This window comes from Camponotus vicinus, unplaced genomic scaffold (genome assembly GCF_025532165.1).
Source record: "Camponotus vicinus isolate PSW18456_S1 unplaced genomic scaffold, iyCamVici1.0 SCAF_8, whole genome shotgun sequence".
NCBI classification, from domain to species: Eukaryota; Metazoa; Arthropoda; class Insecta; order Hymenoptera; family Formicidae; genus Camponotus; species Camponotus vicinus.
In genome coordinates, this window is record NW_028141980.1 from 13,826,796 (window position 1) to 13,847,166 (window position 20,371).

At 33.5% G+C, this 20,371-nt stretch overlaps 1 long non-coding RNA gene and 1 pseudogene across 1 annotated transcript in view; one reads left to right on the plus strand and one right to left on the minus strand.

The window, feature by feature from the left end:
• LOC145975480 (uncharacterized) overlaps positions 1 to 13,057 on the plus strand; it is a 103,503-nt gene extending 90,446 nt beyond the window's left edge. Inside the window, exon 5 of the long non-coding RNA XR_014439990.1 lies at positions 12,239 to 13,057. This is a non-coding gene — a long non-coding RNA (uncharacterized LOC145975480). The remainder of the gene's footprint in view (positions 1 to 12,238) is intronic.
• On the minus strand, positions 11,025 to 11,607 carry LOC145976431 (dynactin subunit 3-like; annotated as a pseudogene).
• Positions 13,058 to 20,371: the final 7,314 nt, after the last annotated feature.

Consider the following 20,371-nt stretch of genomic DNA (forward strand, 5'->3'; position numbering starts at 1 on the left):
ATCAATTTACGAATCTTACTAGATGATCATGTTCAATTGAAGTCTGTTAACAAAGAACTATTTAATTTCTAGCTTCGAGCAATTTCGTAGTAAAGATTAGAACTTCGAGATTAGTTTCGAAACGAAAGAAAATTACTTTATTATACAAGTCATCTATACATTTTGTTTTGAAAAGAAAATATACACCCTTATAAAAGAAAGGAAAAATAACATTTTTGGATATTTCTTAAATATTATATATCTTTCTATATTTTTATCGATTTCTAACTTTTTATTATTTAACATATATCTTAATTTTAAGAAAATTAAATAACTAGTGATTGAAAAATTGAAAAACATCTGTATCCTTTGAGAAGAAAATCGAATTCTCGTATAATGAGTTTAAATTGACCCGACATTCTATCTACGTGTGCTCGGCGCATTGATCAGTTTAATTGGAACTTCCATTAGAGCGTACGCTTTATGGATTAAAGTCGGGGGAAAGGAGGGAAGAGAGGAGGCTCTGTCATCTTAACCACCCCAATCTTCGACGACCACAGAGCGAAAGTTGTCGCGTTTGATCGATGCGAACTCAATGCTAGGAACATGTAACTCTCACGATATTTCCCACGGTACGTAGAGTTTAGCGTTCTCCTTGTCTAGAGGCCACAGTCGTCATCGGTCTTCTCGTAGTCGTGTGTGCGACGCTCCTTCAGTTTTCGCGCAAAATATCTTTATAAAAGTACGTTTCTCGCGCACTCCCGATTTCCGCGCGTCCGATTATCCGCATCCCTAGACATCTGACATTTTTCTCGATACACCAATGTCAAAATCGCTAACGCATCGCTATCGACATGATTCGTCCATTTGCAGTCTCCTGCGGAAAACTATGATGCGGAGAACGATGATGGACGTGACAATATCAAGATTGTTATCGCAATAATTCGGAAACTATTTTTTCGAGAACAAAAAGAAAATTGCCAGCTGTTTATAATGAATAAATTGATTTAATTCTACAATAATAGAATTTAATTAATCCCCATAATATCAGAATTAATTACATTATCATCAAGACAATAGTCTATTAGAATTGAATTTAAATAATAGTAATAATTATTTTTAGAACAATATAGTGTCGTGTATGTGTTTATGTAAAAAAAAATACAGCAGTATTTTATGAATAGTTCTTTGTTCAATTTAAATGGCTTATCGTGTTTGTGAAACATTGAAAAACTACAGAAGGTTAAAAATGTATAACTATATTATAGACAAAATAATTTGTAAAGAGCTTCTTTGGTTCTTTTCAAATGACAGTTATATAATTAATTTTTTATCTCATTTCATTATCTTGATTTTCGTGACTGAGCAGAATTTAAATTAGAGGAGATTAGTGAAATTGAAAGTAACTTTATGAGAATTTCGTGGCAATGCGAGAAATAGTCAGTTCCAGCATCGAAGATGATTGAAAGTGCATCAGAAGTGAAGTTATTGTGGAAAAGAGGACAAAAGAAAAGAAGGAAGGATAGGAAACGGGATGAGAAGAGTTCAGATTATCGAAAGCAGCAAAATCTCTCGCGTTTTTCTCTTATTCCGTCTGCAGTTTCTTTTCTCTCCTGACGTCTGTTTATATTTACGTGTATATATATATACATATACGTAGTTGTAAATAAGCCATTTACACATTGACTGTGTGTACAGTATACGTTATTTATGATCGCAAACGTCTGCGTCTCAACCGAGCTATTATTTTCTCTCGTAGGCTTGCTTGGGTTAGTTCCTTTAAGGGGTTGCTCTTACCCTCCTTTCATTGAAAGATCACCCGTCGAAACCGGGAAACCAGATGGCTTTCGTACAATACGTCAAGACCGATGTCGACGCAAAAGCTTGTTTATCTCGACGTTTTCGTTCCTGCATCGCCGTCGCTCGGATTTTACTGGGGAAGGAAAAATATGTCCTGTAAAACACACATTTCACGACAAAAGTGCTTTTACGTACTTATGCGGAGAATTCGCTCCGATTTCGAATAAACAAACACGCGGATGATACTAAATATTCCGTCTCATAATAATGTATCTATCTAATCACCGATGGCATTAACTTCTACAAACTATGTCTTGACTGAAACCATCATTAATCTTGGCGTAATTACGTTATTTTACGGATTACATTAAGGGACCTGAACTTTCTTAAGACTTCTTGATTTATAGCGCATTGAAATTTATACTTGCATTATAGCGAGAATATTTTTTAGCTAATTAGATTTATATATATATACTGTTTCTCTCTCTCGAGTAAAATATATTATATATATGAATCATATATTTAATTGATATATATTTATAATTAACACTAATACTTTTTAGGTATTTTTTTTATTCTCCATGATTTATATATATCTATAATATATAATATAATATAAATTCAACTTCATCTCGTTGATTTTTCTCAAGTAAAAAAATTATTTTTTTCACACACTAGCAGTTATTAATAATAATACACGTATACATTAAATCTGTATAAATCATCATAGTTGAAACTATGCATTTCTGCCAGGTTTTTCTTTATTCCGGGTGATTTTTCGTTTTTGACGGACATACATGCATATCCCCTCCCCATCCCAGCGAACTTTCGAGCCTCTTGTAACCAACGAACCTCGTAAACACGGAACCACACTACGAATCATGCTTTCGTAGCCATTAACAGCGGATACTATGCCGCCGGTGTAAGGGACATTAGAAAGGAGGGAGAGAGAGGGGGATCCATTCTCCCTTCGGCACGCATACAACAAGCTCGGGCACGTCCATCGCCCACTCCCATTCATGTAGGCCTTCCGACGCGATCCGGGTCCTTGCACGGTCGAACAGTGCAAATTGCTATCATCTCGATCGTCCGGCAGTACGTACAGGAAGGAGGGTGCCTCGGATATATGCTCTCCCTTGATTATTTGAAACGGCATACCGTGCAACGTTCGACGGGATCGTTGAATGGTCTGTAACGTATCTTGGCACGGTAGATGGGAGATTTCTGTGGTTTTCCCTCTTAGCTGTGAGGTAAATGTCAAATTCTATTTTTGCTATTTAAAAAATTGATTTATTAAATTTATTAATTTGAAATTGAACACATGTATGGGGGAAATAATAATTTTCTATCTTTATGTTTTGTCGAAGAGATTAAACTACGTTTCAATGGATTCTTCATGTTATTTTTTTATTCCTGATTTACTATATATTTTGTTTGTATAATAATTTTAGTACAATTATAAAGACAGTTTAGCATAGCTTAATGATTGAATAGTAGAAACCTCAAACTCCCTAAATACGCTATTGTAAGCGTTGTACATTCACCATGCTCGATTGAATTTCACCCCGCAACAATCCGATCCGTTGTCAATGACAAATAGTCGGCCTCCCCATTGTTCTATCGCCAAAGCTGTCACTATCCGTCTATCCATTGTCGCTCTTGCTCCTAATTGAAATGAACCTACTAACTCGTCGCGCCATTGTCGCCTGTTTCAACTACCGTTTATCTTGCGTTTACGTCGCGTTCTTCGAGAATGAAGCTAATGAATGGGACAAATGTCAAGAAAATTCTTTTCAAAAAGAATATCTTCGATCCTTCCTTGCATTCTCATATTTGGCAGTAAACGTAACGCGCGTTTCAAATACTAATAAATGAAATAAATATATATATATATATATATATATATATATATATTTTTAAATAAAACATTATTTCGTATATTGCTATTCAAAATGCGCGTTACGTTTAATTTTAAAATAAATTTGATTACAATATCAGCATATATGTAACTCTAACTACTTAAAATATTGATATATTTTTTAAATATATTTTTACTCTATTTATATGGTACTACATTTTTAATCTCAAATGAAGATTTTTGGCCTGAATAGTGGAATTTATAACTAAATTTATTAGCGTCGGTAATACAACGTATTTATCACGATATCGGCAAATGACGCAACGAATGGTCGTCATATTTACCAAATTATCATCGTAAATCACCTGTTGCCGCGCTCGATCAATTACAATACATACGAGCGACAAGTTGCACGACGACAGTGAATGGCGTTAGGCCATAAAATTCGTCGCGACATCAGCAATTTTTGGCTCGTTATTCCAGTTATTCTTGATTTTACGATAATTGTTAGCAATATAACGTCTGACATAGTGATGAGCGCCGATTATTATACTATCAATATCGAATTTGCTTTTTCCGTATTCTAGGTGGTAAACTTGCAAACAATACTAATTATATATAATTTGTTGTGACTTTATTAGATATTTTTATATTTTTTATATTTTTTAATTCTTAATTTTTGTTTTTAAGTTCAATAATTTTGTCTCTTAAATTTTTTTGAAAGAATATTTTCCCGTATTTTTTATTCAATTAATAACTATTATATGTATATATAAAAGATGTTTCCTAGATTTTATTCTTTACACATAACAAATGCATACAACAAAATATGATTAGGGAAAACTGAATACTTTTATATTCAGTTTTCCCTTATCATTTCTTGTTGTGTGCATTTTGCATATTTGATTTCTGTTTGCGCCGATCACGTTTGTGTTTCCACGTTCAATTGGTCAACCAGCAGCATTTCGGTGTCGTGTATAGATAGCAAAGGACGAGAAACGCCAATGGAGATCCCATTTGTGCGATCGAGGTGTTACGGGACAATTGTTTCGGACGCGACTAGCACGTTTCTAATCGTAATTCGGATAACGCGGACGATGCATTCGACATCTCTAAATTCTAACACCACTAGAATATAATGCGCGTCGATTTTACTCCCGCAATTTCCACATTCGAAAGCCAAATTATCAAACTTTAATAAATCTTTCTAAAAAAAGTTATATCTTGTTCTCAAATTTTTACTTGATAAAAATATATTTATATATTAAATATTTAAATTTAAAATAACGTTTTGTAATATCTTTTTCAAACCTTTTGTATTTTTCAATTTAAATTTATAATGTTATTTATCGATTCGTATTTTTAATAATTCATTATTCAACGTTGTTCAAATCCGTGCACGGTTTCTGAGATATATAATAAGTTATATAAGAGATTTCACAGATGTGGAAAGTAACTCGCTAGATCTAGGACATCCTGTATATATTTAAGGGGTTTTGGCCGATTCCGACAGTTGGCTGTCACGATACGACACGCTAAACTTTCCGCAGAGTAATTTTCTTCGTTCTCTCGAGAGTAGGAATAGAGTATTGTTTCTGGAGGCTCGACTAGACAGAGGGTCGAGACTCGACGAGCACTTAAAAACGGTCGGTCCTAACGAACCTATTTGCATTCAATAATGAAACGAACGACCGACTGAGCGAGCGTGCATATTCGCACCAAAAGGCTTTACTTCTATCCACCCCTCTGATTAATAATACAACTTTAATGCCGACGGCTCGTCATTGTTTTACAGCGGATGATTCACGACCGGCTCTCTTTCACATCACAAAACTAAATGCAAATTATTTGGAAGCTTATTTTTAAAAGGCATTATCTCTATAAAAATAAATTAATAAATTAATCCCAGAGAAATAAAATATCTCGGTAATCAAAGATAAAGATTTGAAATAAAAATCCTCGGAAATCGTAAAAAAGATATATAAAAGAAATAGGAATATTAAATTCTTATTACATTCTCGATGTCTGATAATAAATTGATAGTATAGATACTTGAAATTTAGATCATGTTTTACGTTACTTTCAAAAAATGATATATTTTGAAAATAATGTTTCAATAATTTTTATTTTAAAAATTAAAATCATATTTTAATATTTCAGAATTTAAATTTATTCTAAAATTTAAAAATTAAAATCATATTTTAGTATTTCAAATTTTTGCTTTATATTGTTACCCGTTTTGCTATTCTTTTGTTTTATAATATTATCGATGTATATTAACAATTAAGTGAATTAACGAATATATAAGATTTTATTCTCAGTCATAAATATCTTTACAGATTCATGATAAAAATTTTATTAAATAGAAAAAGATGCATAGCGATATAAAATAAATATACACATGTATATGTACATGTCTTAAACCATATGCAGATGCGCAGAGAGTATGAGACAGAGATTACAGCGACGATTACATCGGCGGCGAGAAATCCGATAACACCGCTGTAATGTAAACGTCACTCGGACCGAAATTCGCGTATCGGATTCGTTGCCGCGATTCGTCCGAAAGTAGGGCGACTCGATATAGTGCTTGCACCAATATCACCATGGTCCACTCTTTCTGTGATATTTTTTCCGAATAATATAACTCGCGTTTCCCAGATATTTTCAATTTTCCGCGACTGCCGCGCTCTCGCTGACGAAATAACATTCATATCGCAAGGAAAACACCACTCACGACTTATGATAGCAAAATACGATTGAACCACCATGAAAAATATTCGTCGATGGCAAATACGTGACAAATACTCAATATGATACTCACATCGTCTCTAATATACATGGTGATTTATAAAATATAATAAAATAATAAGAATTTGTTTAAGAATAAATGTGGAGATTTTTCATTCTTCAAATATTTCGAGCAGTAAAATTTTTGGTAGAAAAAAATCTGTTTTTTTAATAATTTTGAGATTAATATAAAATATTTTATTCATTAATATTTCATAAAGTTTTTGATATTTTTTAGAACAATAAATCGTTTCAAAAAAATTAATATTTCCTAAATTAATCGTTAAAAATGTAAAATATGATATTGTATACATACATGTAACGAAATATCGAAACTGTAATATTGTAATTTTCTGGCGGACGGATTACATTCGCAGGTAACGAGGTAATCCTGAACAAACAGTCATCGTAGTTAATTTTTCGCCGAGAAAAGTGAGATAGAAAAACTCGCAATAGCGGGGTGCCTGGCGGAATATTATTCCGTTCTTCCCCCGTTGTAGGCACAACGACAACGTTAAGCTGTGCCGTTGGCTGTGTTCCAGATTTTCCAAAAATCCCCGCAGGCCCCGCTGTCTGTATATGAAGTCAACGGTGTAACGCGATGGTCCATATTCGATTTTGTAGAGGATAAAAATAGATTTTTTCTCGCGCGATAATTGAAGCGTACTCTCTCATTGCTATTTTTCTCTTCTCTTTTTTTCCTTTCTCTCTCTCTCTCTCTCTATCTTTGTTCTGCCATTTTTCTTCCCTTCACATCCGGATTTTTCGCGAGCGCTTAGTCCATCAGAGCGCGTTAATAGTTAAGCGGACACCATAATAACGGGCCGCACAATTTCGAACTTTGTTTCAATTTCCCACATAAGCGCGTCGCGTACGAAAGCAATTTAACTCCCTTCCTCCCTCCCTTTCTCCATAATAGCCTAGGCCAGTTTGCAATGCCTACGTCGGATTAATTGAGTACTTCCATTCGTTCGTGGCTCGTCTATAGCTGCGATTGAAATAGCTCCAGAATCCGGATTTGAGCTTCATCCGCGAAGTTTTTTTGCTCTGTGTTTTGTTAATCTTGCGCGAAAAACAATACGGTTCAAAAAATCGATTCTTATTTTTTAGCACTATGAAAAGATCCTTATGAGGAAGAGAATATGAAGGATAATTATATATTCCTAGAGAGTAGGATATTATAAAAATCTTAATTTTTAAATATATAAGATTAAAATAATACACATGCGATCTATGATCTTATAATAAGTATATTATTAATAACTATTATTAATAACCATATTATTAATTAAAATTATAAAATATCTTTTACATTACGTGTGAGCCTAATAGAGATATATTTATCAATATCCCAGAGAATCTTGAGGATTCGCATGCAATAGGAGCTCTATTGTTTGGTTATTACGTTTCGCTTGTCTCCGGGCTTGAGTTAGCGGTTGCGTTCGACTACATTCGCGTAATTGAATTCCGACCATTTGGTTGGCTAGTTGCGTATTATTGGGTCAGGCGAGGGAGAGATACCTTGCCGAATCCTACCCCTTTCCCATGCAAATGAAGTGGAGACGCGGATGAAGCTCCTGTTCCTCCATCTTCTCATCCCGTCTCGTCATCTACTATATACGCTCGCTTTCTCATCTTATTATTATTCGCATCGATTGTAACATCTTGCCGATCCACGGCCTATTCTCGTTGCTCCTCGTCTCTTAGGATTAATCCCGATCTATCCGTCTCGTATACTTACTCGTTTATCTTCTATAAACACAAAATTAAATTTAAATGCGATACGAATATCAGAAATTCAAATTCAAATTAAAATTCAAAATTTAATTTGATAATCTACATATTACTGTGAAGGAGATGGAAAGAGATTCTAGTTTTTGTTCGTAAAAGTAATTTTATTCATACATCTCGATTGGAGAATTGCCGAATAAGAAATATTACATCACTGTGTCCACTTAACTGTGACATTTCATTATCGCTCGTATATCAATTTTATTGTTAAAACAGCAACGTTTTCGCAGGATTCTCGTATACCATCAAGAGTTAAATATAGGTATATAGTTTATACGTTGCTGTGTATATTGTCGTGTGTCACTATAAATTCGTCGAAGCAAGAGTTACAGCTTCCCATCGGAATACAACGAATACAGACACGAGTACATAACGTTTCTGATGAGGGTCGGGACACGCCGTACGTCGGCGAAGTTGAATCTAACGAAGCCGAGTAGAGAAGGGGGACTGTTGACTGCAAAAGCGAATCCGCGTAATAATGCAACGCGGTGCAATTTCGCACACACTGTTCCGCGGGAATCCGTCGAGGATACAAGCGGAAACCGCAATAGAAGGGAGTTCACGTGAAAGATGATGTAGGATAAATATAACACACACAACTTTCACATATTTGTCGCAGAGTTATGTATATTCGTGACATGTACATTTTATTTATTCATCAACTGTAAATAATTATCTCGTACATTCCAATCTTTCCTTCTTTCTCTCAATATTTTCATATATACCTTTAATAAAAAAAAAAGGAAGAAAGAGGAAGAGAATACAAGAGATAATTTAAGATTTCGCGCATTGTATCCTATTCCAAAAAATGCCACCAAAATTCGCATTTTTTCGGAGAAATTTTTTTCACTTCGGGTGATGCAGCGATATATGATGTTTAAAAAACACCGCACAAAGTTCTTATTTCTAAAGATCTCTAAGAACGCGAATATGTACACTTAAGGCGGACTTTTTATGCGGCGCTGAATTGTTTCAAAAATACCGAGATCTCAGTTAATTGATTCCTAAGCTCCGTAAAATAATTACGAGCACTCTTGTTGCGATTTTTGCAGGACAATCGCAGGTGAAATTGTTTGCAGCGTATTTCATAACCATCGTATAACGTACAGGGGTATGAAAATTACAGCGGTATTTCTCCTCAAAGCGTTCCATTACTATGGGAAAATTGCCATCTCGCAGATATTCGAGAAGCCATTTGCATAAAATTAACAAAACATGACCGTTACAGAGAAATGTGAATCTCAGTTATCAAAATTTGAAGGCAATTTTATCTCCATATAAATATTTGACCTGCACAGCGCTCTTATTTATACAATTTAATTTCTGCCCAACAACAAGCTCCTTTGTTACTGCTGCTGGACCAAAGTAATTTTCTGCAATCGTGTCTCATATTTTTATTAATTATTATATCGAGCTTTTATATAGAATGAAAATAATTTCTTTTTTATCTCTAATCTTTTTATCGTCTCTTTTTAATTTATCTACACATTTATATGGATAGATCCCGACGCGAATAAAATCCTTATTTCTCGCTTCGATATTCCGTCGATCGATACGATAGACCCTTAATTTAATCCGATTGTTACGCGCGCACGCGCGGAAGAGAGAGAGAAAGCTTATCGAACGATAATTGGTATTACGGAAGAATTCCAATCCCAAGTCTCGTAATGGCGCTCGCGAGTTAATCGATTTACGGAACGAGTCGCAAGAAGGATTAAACTAGGCTTCGAGTTTAAACAGGCCATTGCGCAAATCGCCAATCATCGCCGGTATCGTCTTGGCCGTCGAAACCATCGAAATGACCACCGCGAGGACTCTCTTTATTCATCATTCGAACGTTCCCGTCCGCGCGATTTATTGATCCACGCACAATTCTACCTCGAAACGACGGCTAACTCCCCAGCCTTCATCCGTCTGTCCAGTCCAATCCTACGTCGGAAGTAACGCGCGCTATGTAACCGTGATGGCATTTAACTCTCTAGCGATATTAACAGCACTAGATTTCCAAAAGCTCGCGAATGTGTGATTTTATCATACTTTTTTAGACCGCGAAACTCGGATTACTCCACATTTATCTTGCTAACCGAGACATTTAAAAAAAAAGTGTTGCTGTGTAAAATTAAAAACTTGAGTATATTAAGAATTATATGTAGAATATATATAAAGGGAGAAGTATATATAATTATAATTTTATATATAGAATTATATACTACGTATGAAAAATTAAACAATACAAAAATTAAAAATTTTAGAATTTATTAATATATGTTCCAAGAAAAGATGATTAAAATAATAAAAGCTCCTGATATAATTTTATCACAAATAAAATTTTTTTCATATCTGGAATAATATGTCGATTATTATTATTTTCCGGATTACGTGCAATATAAACATATACATGTACATGTACGTATGTGATATAAATAGAACACACGTTACACATAATTCATGCGATAACAGATTTTATCGAGTCTATCGGTTCTTCTCATGGATTCATCGAGATAAAACATCAAAGCCTGTATTGATAATAATAATAAAATATTGCACGTTTATTTGAAATGTAATCTTTATTTTGTTTCTAACCAAACAATGAACACCTCACACATTTTTCTAATCCACTTATTGTTTTCTAGCAATTATTCATTAGGCTGAAAACTGTGTGAATGCTCTCTTTAGGCTAAAATGTTACTAAATAATTTAAAACATTAATGATAAAACTGAATTTGCACTATAACATAGAAATTAAACGTGACTTGCACAATATAAATTAACAATAATACAATTAATTAGACAAAACAATTTTTTTTCAATCATTTATCTGTTTCTTTGGTTTAGCTGCTATTTCAGCAGCTGTAACCGCAGCGTTTAAAGTAATTAATGATTCTGATATACTATTTATGGCTGCACTATATTATTTAAATAAAAGATCATGTATGTGAGCGCTTAATTCTTTAGAATCCTCGTAAGCTTTGAGATACGACAATGAAATCTTATTAAATGTACTATTTAATTCAGGAACATTTTTTATACGTTCTGACTCTAATATAGGCATTAGCTTCTGCACTTTGGTTAAGAGTTTATCATTTTCTATAATTTTTGGCTCCATTGTTAGCAGAAATTGTGCTTTAGCACTTGCAGGTATATTGAAACCCTCAGAAATAGGTTCTAAGATAGCCATTTAATTCTGGCAGATGCTTGATAAGTGCATTTGGCTTTTCTCTACCCAACAATGCTAAAGAGGGTAGCGAGTTGATATCAAGGAGACATTCGATGATAGCGTTTGGTGGTGCAGGATCATCAATACTAATTGTTTTACCAAGCCCATATACTTGTTTCTCTAAATTAGCAATTCTGTCTTCTAACAACTTGACATTTTAAAGGCTTGACATTTTAAAAGCTTGTTGTTAAAAATACCAAATCGATGAGACTGGTAAGTTTTGGCGAAAAGGAAGGGGGGAAAAGACAGCTCGATAATAACTACGGGGTATTCGCTCGAACAAGTAGCTTACAAAAAGATTCGCCGAGTTTAATGACATCGTAGTAACTCACAATTTATTCAAATCTATGCTAACCGACATCATGGCCCGTGCGCGCTCTTCATTCAAATTGCCGGTAAATCATATCAACGACAATTTACATGCCGGGATCCTTAATTCGCCGTCTTTATTACCGAGCCGACGCAACGGCCTTTGTCGTTGCAACATCATCCCCGATTCACCAGCATATTTCCGCCTCTAATCTAAAATTTTTGTTCATTGTTTCGGAAGAGGGTGACTTTCTCGACTTTGACGACGAGAAATGTGCCGAAAAAATTAATTGTGACGAAAAATTGTGACGAACTTTTAAGATAAATCTAAAGAGAAATATTATAATATGTGTTTTATTATTTTTAAAATTAATTTTCTTTTGTTTTTGTAATTTTTTGTTTATTTACTTTTTTATATTATGTGTCTCTTACTTTTTAATTTATTGTTTTTGTACCTTTATAATTTCTTTTATAATTGTGTTTTTTTTTTTCAGGCGGATCACATATTCTCGATTGGGTTCTGTGGTTTCACCGTTCGTGACAGCATATGTATCAGATAAGTGCATCATCTACTTCATCCTCTCTCCGTCAAAAGCTTGCACTCTGGAAATGGATCCCGCAACTCGACACATTTTATCAGGCGGCCTGCGTTTCGCGATCGCGTCCGTCCATCGGGGGCCATGGCCATTAGAAATTTAAATATTGATCCCGCTATCGTTTGTAATGGAATCTTCGAGAGTCTGGCCTCGCAGATCGCTGGATGCGCTGCGCGGATTGATTAGACAGTCATTCAGAATCGTAGATCAAAGTTACCGGTTAACTTCGTTAACTCGGGCGAGCGCGAGCTAATGTTGGCCGCACTAGTCAGCCCACCTATTCACCCCGTATTATTCATTACCAACTCCGACGATATTACATATAATATATAGCACAGTGACCCGCCGCAACCCAGCCGTTGTTAGCTGCTCCGAGACATTTTGCGAATGTTCGTCGTTTTTGCGAAAGTTTCGCGTTTATGACTCGCGGCCGCGATGATGTATCACCCGAATGCCGGTACTTGTTTGTCATGGGAGTTTATCGCCAGGCTCACCTTTTGCCATGTTGTGCGAGATCTAGCTGGATGACTGTGAAAGAGAGACGTGTCGCATTTTTGTGAAAGTTAATTATTCATGGATCAATTATTATTTATCGCGTATTATTAAATACCAAAAAAAATCCAGATTTTGAAACTGCAATATCCAAGAAATTTTCAAAAAAATAAGTTACGTAAAAATTTGTCCCGTTTAATATATTTTTATATAAGTAATTATAAAAGTCATACAAATTATTCAAATTAAATGAAAAATGATGATTATTATACTGTCACAATATTTTATAATTTTTTAAATATTTTTTAATGCTAATAGAATTAGCACGAATCAATAATAATAATTAATAAGATACATTTGTTCTTTCTTATTTAACTTTTGAAATTTCTTGATACTGGCTGTTTTATCAAGATCGCCAATTTGGTAATTGGATTTATTATTCATTTATTATCCACTTAAAATCGCACGAATTATATATTCTCAAAGATAGATCCCTCCCTTGGAAATCTCGCGTACCCTCAAACGAGTTAGATGATAGTATTTAATCGAGTTTACTTGTGTTACGGGGTGCAATATTAAATAAATTGAGTCGCGTTCTCTGCGAGCAGCAATTCTACTTCGAGGGCGATAACTTCGAAACATAAATGCTGCATACCGTCTTCATCTCTGCTCGGCCGTTCAATTATTTGACATGGTTATTACAAACTTACTCGGGTCTTATACCATAGACTCTCAACTGTTCGGAATTGCCCGTTTCCTCCGATTGCTCTCTTCCGGCAACTATTTGTCTTCTATTTCCGTAAGCAAGTTACTATTCGAACATGCAGGGTATTTTAGTTATTACGCTTTTCGTCGTTAGTTTTTCGCCAATGTTTGTCGTGCAATAAAAAAATTAACGGAACAATTAGTATTGCAATAAATTAATGAAGGAGTATACAATTGAAAAATATATTTTTTATATACATAGAGTGTCATAAAAATTGGCTGCATTTCTGATCTACAAATTTTTATCAATTTGAAATAAATTTTTCCTTACTAGTAATTTTATTAAATTAATTTCTTTTAAATAATAATTTTTCGTGGCTCTTTAATTTTAAAATAACTAAGCTTTATGCTAAAATTATATCAGTAAAATTACACAAAGATAATTTAAACTTTTTTTCTATTTATATATATGTACTTAACATCCGAGACATTTTCAATAATTGGTAAATCAAGAATTATTGATGCATCACATGCAAATACACTCCTCTTAGTTTAATATTTGCGATATAGAAAAAGTATGTGCTGCTTGATGTGACACACCCCGTATTGTCCTCCAGCAAGGAACAGCACCACTGTGGCCATACCCATTCGCGAATGAAGTGAATAAACAAAAGCCCTCGATGTCAGCCTCGGCTGTTGTTATTGATATCCAATATTCAGGTTGAACAAGAGAGAGGGTGTGGGAGAGAGAGAAAGGAAAAGAGTCAGCTTTTGCGTTCCATCAGTCAGCCGTCATTGCCATCGGTTTTCGCCTCGAGCGTTATGGAAAATATCCATCCTTAGGGGAGAAAAGTTAAATAATTTAAATATTCTGTACTAAATTTTCCAGTATTTTCATATTTTTTAAGAATGCAAAAAATATTTCAATAGACGCGAGAAACACTTAATATTTATTATAATTATAAATGTTTCTTAAATTCAAATCAAAATTTGCTCCGCTTACACTTACACATTCCCGTATATCATATAAAATAATAGAGAACATATTTATTATTTATTAATTATATATATTAAGTATATATATATATATTAATTATATATATTAAGTATAATTCTGCAAAACTAAATTTTTAATTTTAATAATAGAAATATTTGACACATTTTGATTTAATTTTTCTCTTTTCGGAGAAAATTTTTCACAGTTGCTGTTATATAACATTTATTATTAAATATTGGTCACTATTTTAATTATTGAACTAAAGTTTTCAGGAATAAAATCTATTTGGATTTAAAATACAAATAAGATTTTTTATTATTTATTGATGGTTCTATGAAATTCAATTTTACAATAAACTTTAAATAGATATCTAATTAAACTCAATTCCGTGTAAAATCAATAATTTAATGATAAATTTTTAGATTGTCAATTTCACTTAGAAGACCGATATTTTCAATGCACTTTAAATCGCTTCCAAATCGTGTATAGAAGAAAATGCGAGATATCCACGCTGTATACAGTCATAAAAGTATACTGTAAGCTATAATATATACGGTGGACGCAATTGGTATCCACACTGGTTCATCCTGGACGCGCGATCGGATCACACACATCAATATTTACTCACGTTTCCGACGGATGACTGCGAGAACACGCGGAGCTCATTGACGTATCTCGGCAAATCCCATCGTTCTCGCGAACCCTGCATTTTCGTAGGCGTTTTTTCTGAGAGCGAGGAAGGGACGGCCCGAACGAGCGCGACTTATCACCGGCGCGGTACGTGACGACAATATTTGTCGATTTCGATTCTCATCGTCCCTTTTTCCGATTTCGAAAAGCGGTCGAACACGCTGCCCTGTCAAGTTGTTAGATTACGTGACGCGTATTGGGGAAAAACGGTCACAAGTTGCAGTCTGTGCGTGGAGAATACGCGAGAGTATCGTATAATTCGATTTTATGTTATAAATATTCTATTTAATACATATACTTTTTAAATATTACGCTATTTGAATATTAAGAGGAAATTAATCAAAAACTTCTTTATATTATAAATCATATTAACGTTTGCTATTTATAATGATAACGAGATCCTTTCTTTAGGCATTTATTTATCACATATATTTAACGTAAAATATTAGAATTTAAAATTTTAATGATCTTTTTATATAAAGTCACATTAAAGGAACTTAATATATATTTTTGGTGAATTTCTGTTCACATAATTTTTTTATCTAAAAAAAAGGAATATATATCGGGTGAGAAATGGAAGGAAAAAACTGCTCAGGAAGAAGAGCTCAATAATCAAATATTGAAATCTGTCTCAACATCTGAAAGCAAGGTGGAAGGTCTCGGTGTCGCGTTAAGTCACATCAGCCATTTCTCCAGATGCTCGGGTAATCCTTTGCAGCTTTAGTAATCCTCCGAAACTCAGTATACCTCGGCAGATCCCGAAGGATCACAGGATCGCGCCCCGTTGACGTTCCTGTATATTCCGTAGGATCGAAAAGTTTCCTCTCCATCGTACGACTCATGAGATAGAGTTACCGATTAAAGTTACATTCACGAAAACGTATAACGTACGGGACTTGGTTGCTAATCGCGTAAAGATGGTCTCTCATTTTTCGGTGATTAAAATATAGAAGGACAAAAAGAGGACACGAATTTGTCTTCTGATTAACATAATGTTCCTCGGCATTGTTTCAATGAATTTAATTGTATTCACAAAATTAAAAAAAATGATTCAGCAAAATTTAACTCTTTTTTACAGAAATATTTTAAAATGCATGAATCTAAACTTTTATAACATTTCGCAATTTGAAAAATGTGATAATTAAAAAATAGATAAAAAGATAATGAAAGGTAAGGTAAAAACGACAGGAAGAAAATTATGAAGGTAGAATAAAAAAAACACATTCCTGTAAAAGCTCTCCTTTTTCCAAGAGGGAAAAGTGCAACAAAATAGCAATCATGTTGTATGGCGACAATTTCATCGATGAATCCAATGAAAATATCGCGGAAAATATGGCGATAAAATCTTGCATCAGTGTGTAACCAAATACACAGTGCACAGTAAAAACCGACCTTTTTATTTCGCGCTATGCACCATTGAATTCTTTATCAGAATCTTAAAAGTAATCCTGTTACAGAAAAATATATATTATGTGTATAATATATAATAAATAATATATAATATATAATAAATTTGCACACACATACACAAATCTGTTTCAATATAAACATAAAAATATAACATAAAAATATAATTAATCGATATAAAGGGAAATTAATTTTAAATGAATAAAATAAATTTTAGAAAAAAACAGATATATAACAAATATATATAAAAATCTATATTCACTGAAAATACAAAATAAGGTAGTTGTAATACAAGCCGAATAGATTTACATATAAATTGTTTACAATTCACATTTTACATATTTTAAATATAATATAATTATATGTAATAAAAAATATATACATATAATACAATTTCTTATCACACATACTTATTTCTTCTTTAATGTTATTAGACAATTAAAAAATTAGATCTTGATGGAGTTCTTTAGAATTACGGCGTAATTAAAAATATTAAATTAATACTACTAACTCTCTTTAAATTTATTTCACGTCAGAGATATTACGAGTTTTAGTTGAGTAGATTAAATACTACAATGCCATGGGCAATCTTGTGGATCCAGTCGCGTTTTTATGCCAGACCCACGTGTCTCTCATGAATACGATTGTAAACGCGGTTCGCGGTTTCCTTATCGTTATCAGCTGTCCAGCACTCCTCCCATGAGTATCGCGAGCAGAAAGTTTACCAGCTTTTCGAGTACAGGGACGGACGCGAAACATCTCTGGGGAAAACGATTTTCAGAATTAATCTTCTCTCTCCCAGATTCTAATCAACATGTCAAATGAACATATTATTCTACGACTCTTGAGATTAATGAAAAAGAAGCTTCATTAATAATGACGTCATTAATTTCATATTAACAAATGAAAATATATCCTCTTTTTTCGCTGCATTATAAAGTTAAATATTCTCATTGTCTCATAATATTTCTAATCTATCTTTGAATATCATAGATGTATAATTCATAATTTTTAATATTGAGAGAGATGTATATTATTTATATTATTCATAATTTTTAATATGTATATATTTAATATTTATATAATGACCTAAATCACTACTTTTCTGTACTTGTACATTTAAATAAAATATTCGTGAACTTGTGATTAAGTGCTGAGAGCTCGAATACTTTTAAAAATAATGAAATCCTCAGAAGGATGGGTTACCTTCTCGAGATTCGTTTTTGCCTACGAAGTTCAATTTCGCACGAAAGTCTTTTGCCAATCGAATTTCGATGTCAGACTCATCCTCATTTCCTCGAAACGGCGAGGAAAGGTATCGATGTTGAAAGCGTGCAAGATGCGCGTTTTACGATTCTCCGCGCGAATCGCGATTCCTTTCTGCTTTCTTTGCGTCTCTCAAGACACGACCATGTCGATGAATTGCTTGCATTGTGCATTTCTACGATATACACTCGGGATCACTGTAAGCCAGTGAAATATGGGTCAAACAGGGCAGTCATATGCAATGTAGAAATAGGCAAAACGCAGTAGAGAGAATATATAATATAAAGTGTATTAAAATTATGCATCATATAATAATCACGTCTTATTTTAATTTGCAATATTTTTTATATATTGTAATTCTTTGTAAAAAAAGATTTAAATTCAATAGTTAGCAGAATTTCGTTCGTTAATTTTTGATAAAGAGAATGGATTCTAATAAGTTTAATAAAAAGTCTATTATCGATGAAAATAATAGATCTCTTTAATTACAAATATTGTGCACATAATATCTATGGAAATAATTATTATTTATTCAGTGCGCATTCAGTTTTACATTGATGTTGGAAATCAATGAAAATTTCGCCTCTCTTCAGGAAGAATGGCGCCATCAAAGAGGGATGTCTGTAAACATACTTTCGATAGATGGAAAGAACGAGACAGAAAAATCCCGAGACGAAGGAGTATTGTTCTTGCTTAGGGTCCTTGGCAGGCTGATTTGTCAGCGGTGCTACATTAGCCTTTTCGTCGAGAAAGGGCCAATAAACCGCCGACTCGCAGTTGGAAAAACGAAGTTCCGAGTAAGAAAACAGTCGACTTATTGGACAATTTCGCCCGCGATAGGAGAAAAGGAGGGAAACATAGTCGGCAAAGTTTCGCGAGTATTCTGCTTATTCAGTTATAACAAAGTTCACGGGAAAGAATAATTTGCTTTCCTTTATTAGACCTTTCCATCGTGATACGCATTTGCAATCGAATTGATAACTATATGTGTTATTTATTAGTGCGTGAAGAGTAGAAAAAAATCTTTTAATTGAAAAGAATGTAAAAATGCAGTAAATAATGATATTTTATATTATGTAACTGAAAGATAAAAAAAACAAAAGCTTATAGAAAAAATCTTATAAGAAAAGTATAAAGTTGTTGAGCATGAAATGATAAATTCTTACATCATCTTCATTATCCTTTTTATTATCAAATTACTTTAATTAATATTGTACTTTGTGACATATTTTCTTGCCGATTTTCGTAGGATAATAATGCGGCGCGGGATCTCCGTATTTCGTGCACAATGTCAGTCGGCCGACGTTATTGCTCGCATTTGTTACCATTGCGGGCGCGTCCGTAATGGCCCAGAGGATTAGCAATTTGTCAATTAGCGTCGCGCTAATTTATTTATCGCCGTGCATTCGCGGAGCAACGATTCTTTCCGCCTTGACTTACGTATTCGCAAACGGCCTCTTTCTTAATAATTTAGATATAGCATTGTAATAACAGCATCGTACATGCTTCCTTACGAGTTATTAATTAATTTTTAATTAATTTATTACATCGAGGAAACAACAATACATTCCTTGTATGCGCGCTTTTTGAAATAAACATATTCCTCATATATGCGATACATATATTTAAATAAATTTATGCGATACATATATTTAAATAAATTTAGAATTTTTGAAAACTAATTTTTAAAAAAATCACAAAACGCAAACTAAATTATATATTCAGAGAAAAACAGTATATCTTATTTCTAGAAACTATTCAAGAAAAGTTTTGTGATGTAAGCTTTAAATCTCTGAAAAACTCTGAGAATAAAAAATAAGAGAGAGTATCTCTCTCGTCATATTTATTTATTCTGTTTGAATAAGTTCCTCCCAACATCTTTCCTTTCAAAAAATAACATGGATTTAAAATAATAGCTTTATCAATACTGGAAGATTGACATTCAAATGAAAAAACGAGATGTTGTTCGGCTACTCGAAGGCCGAATCACTTTTCCACTCATTGAAAGCCCTGGGACGATGATAATATTTATTATGCTAAGACCGTTGGCGACGGTATTAGTATGATGAGAATAGATCTTATCGTGAGAACACGGCTCGACACTCTGGGGGATCGTCCAACTTGTCGTGCCCCATTGTGAAATAATATGTTTACCTCGGTTACACGCACTTCAGTTCTCACGCCTCGTAAATAGCCATTCGCTTTTAACAGCCGATTAAAAATGGTTATCCATGAAAGCGAGCACCGTAAGCGTGTTTACCACCCTTAATAGGGATAATTTAGTTGTTTCCTTAAGCTTGCATTTTGATAAAATAAAAAGAAAAATCTCTCATAAATAATTATCTGAATAATTCAAAGAATGCGCGAAATTATTAATTAGATGATTGATAGTAATCTAAAAATAATTTTTCTCTTCAAATTTGAATTTTTAAACTGACAATGAGATAAAAATTCTGTTCCATTGGTGCAATTAT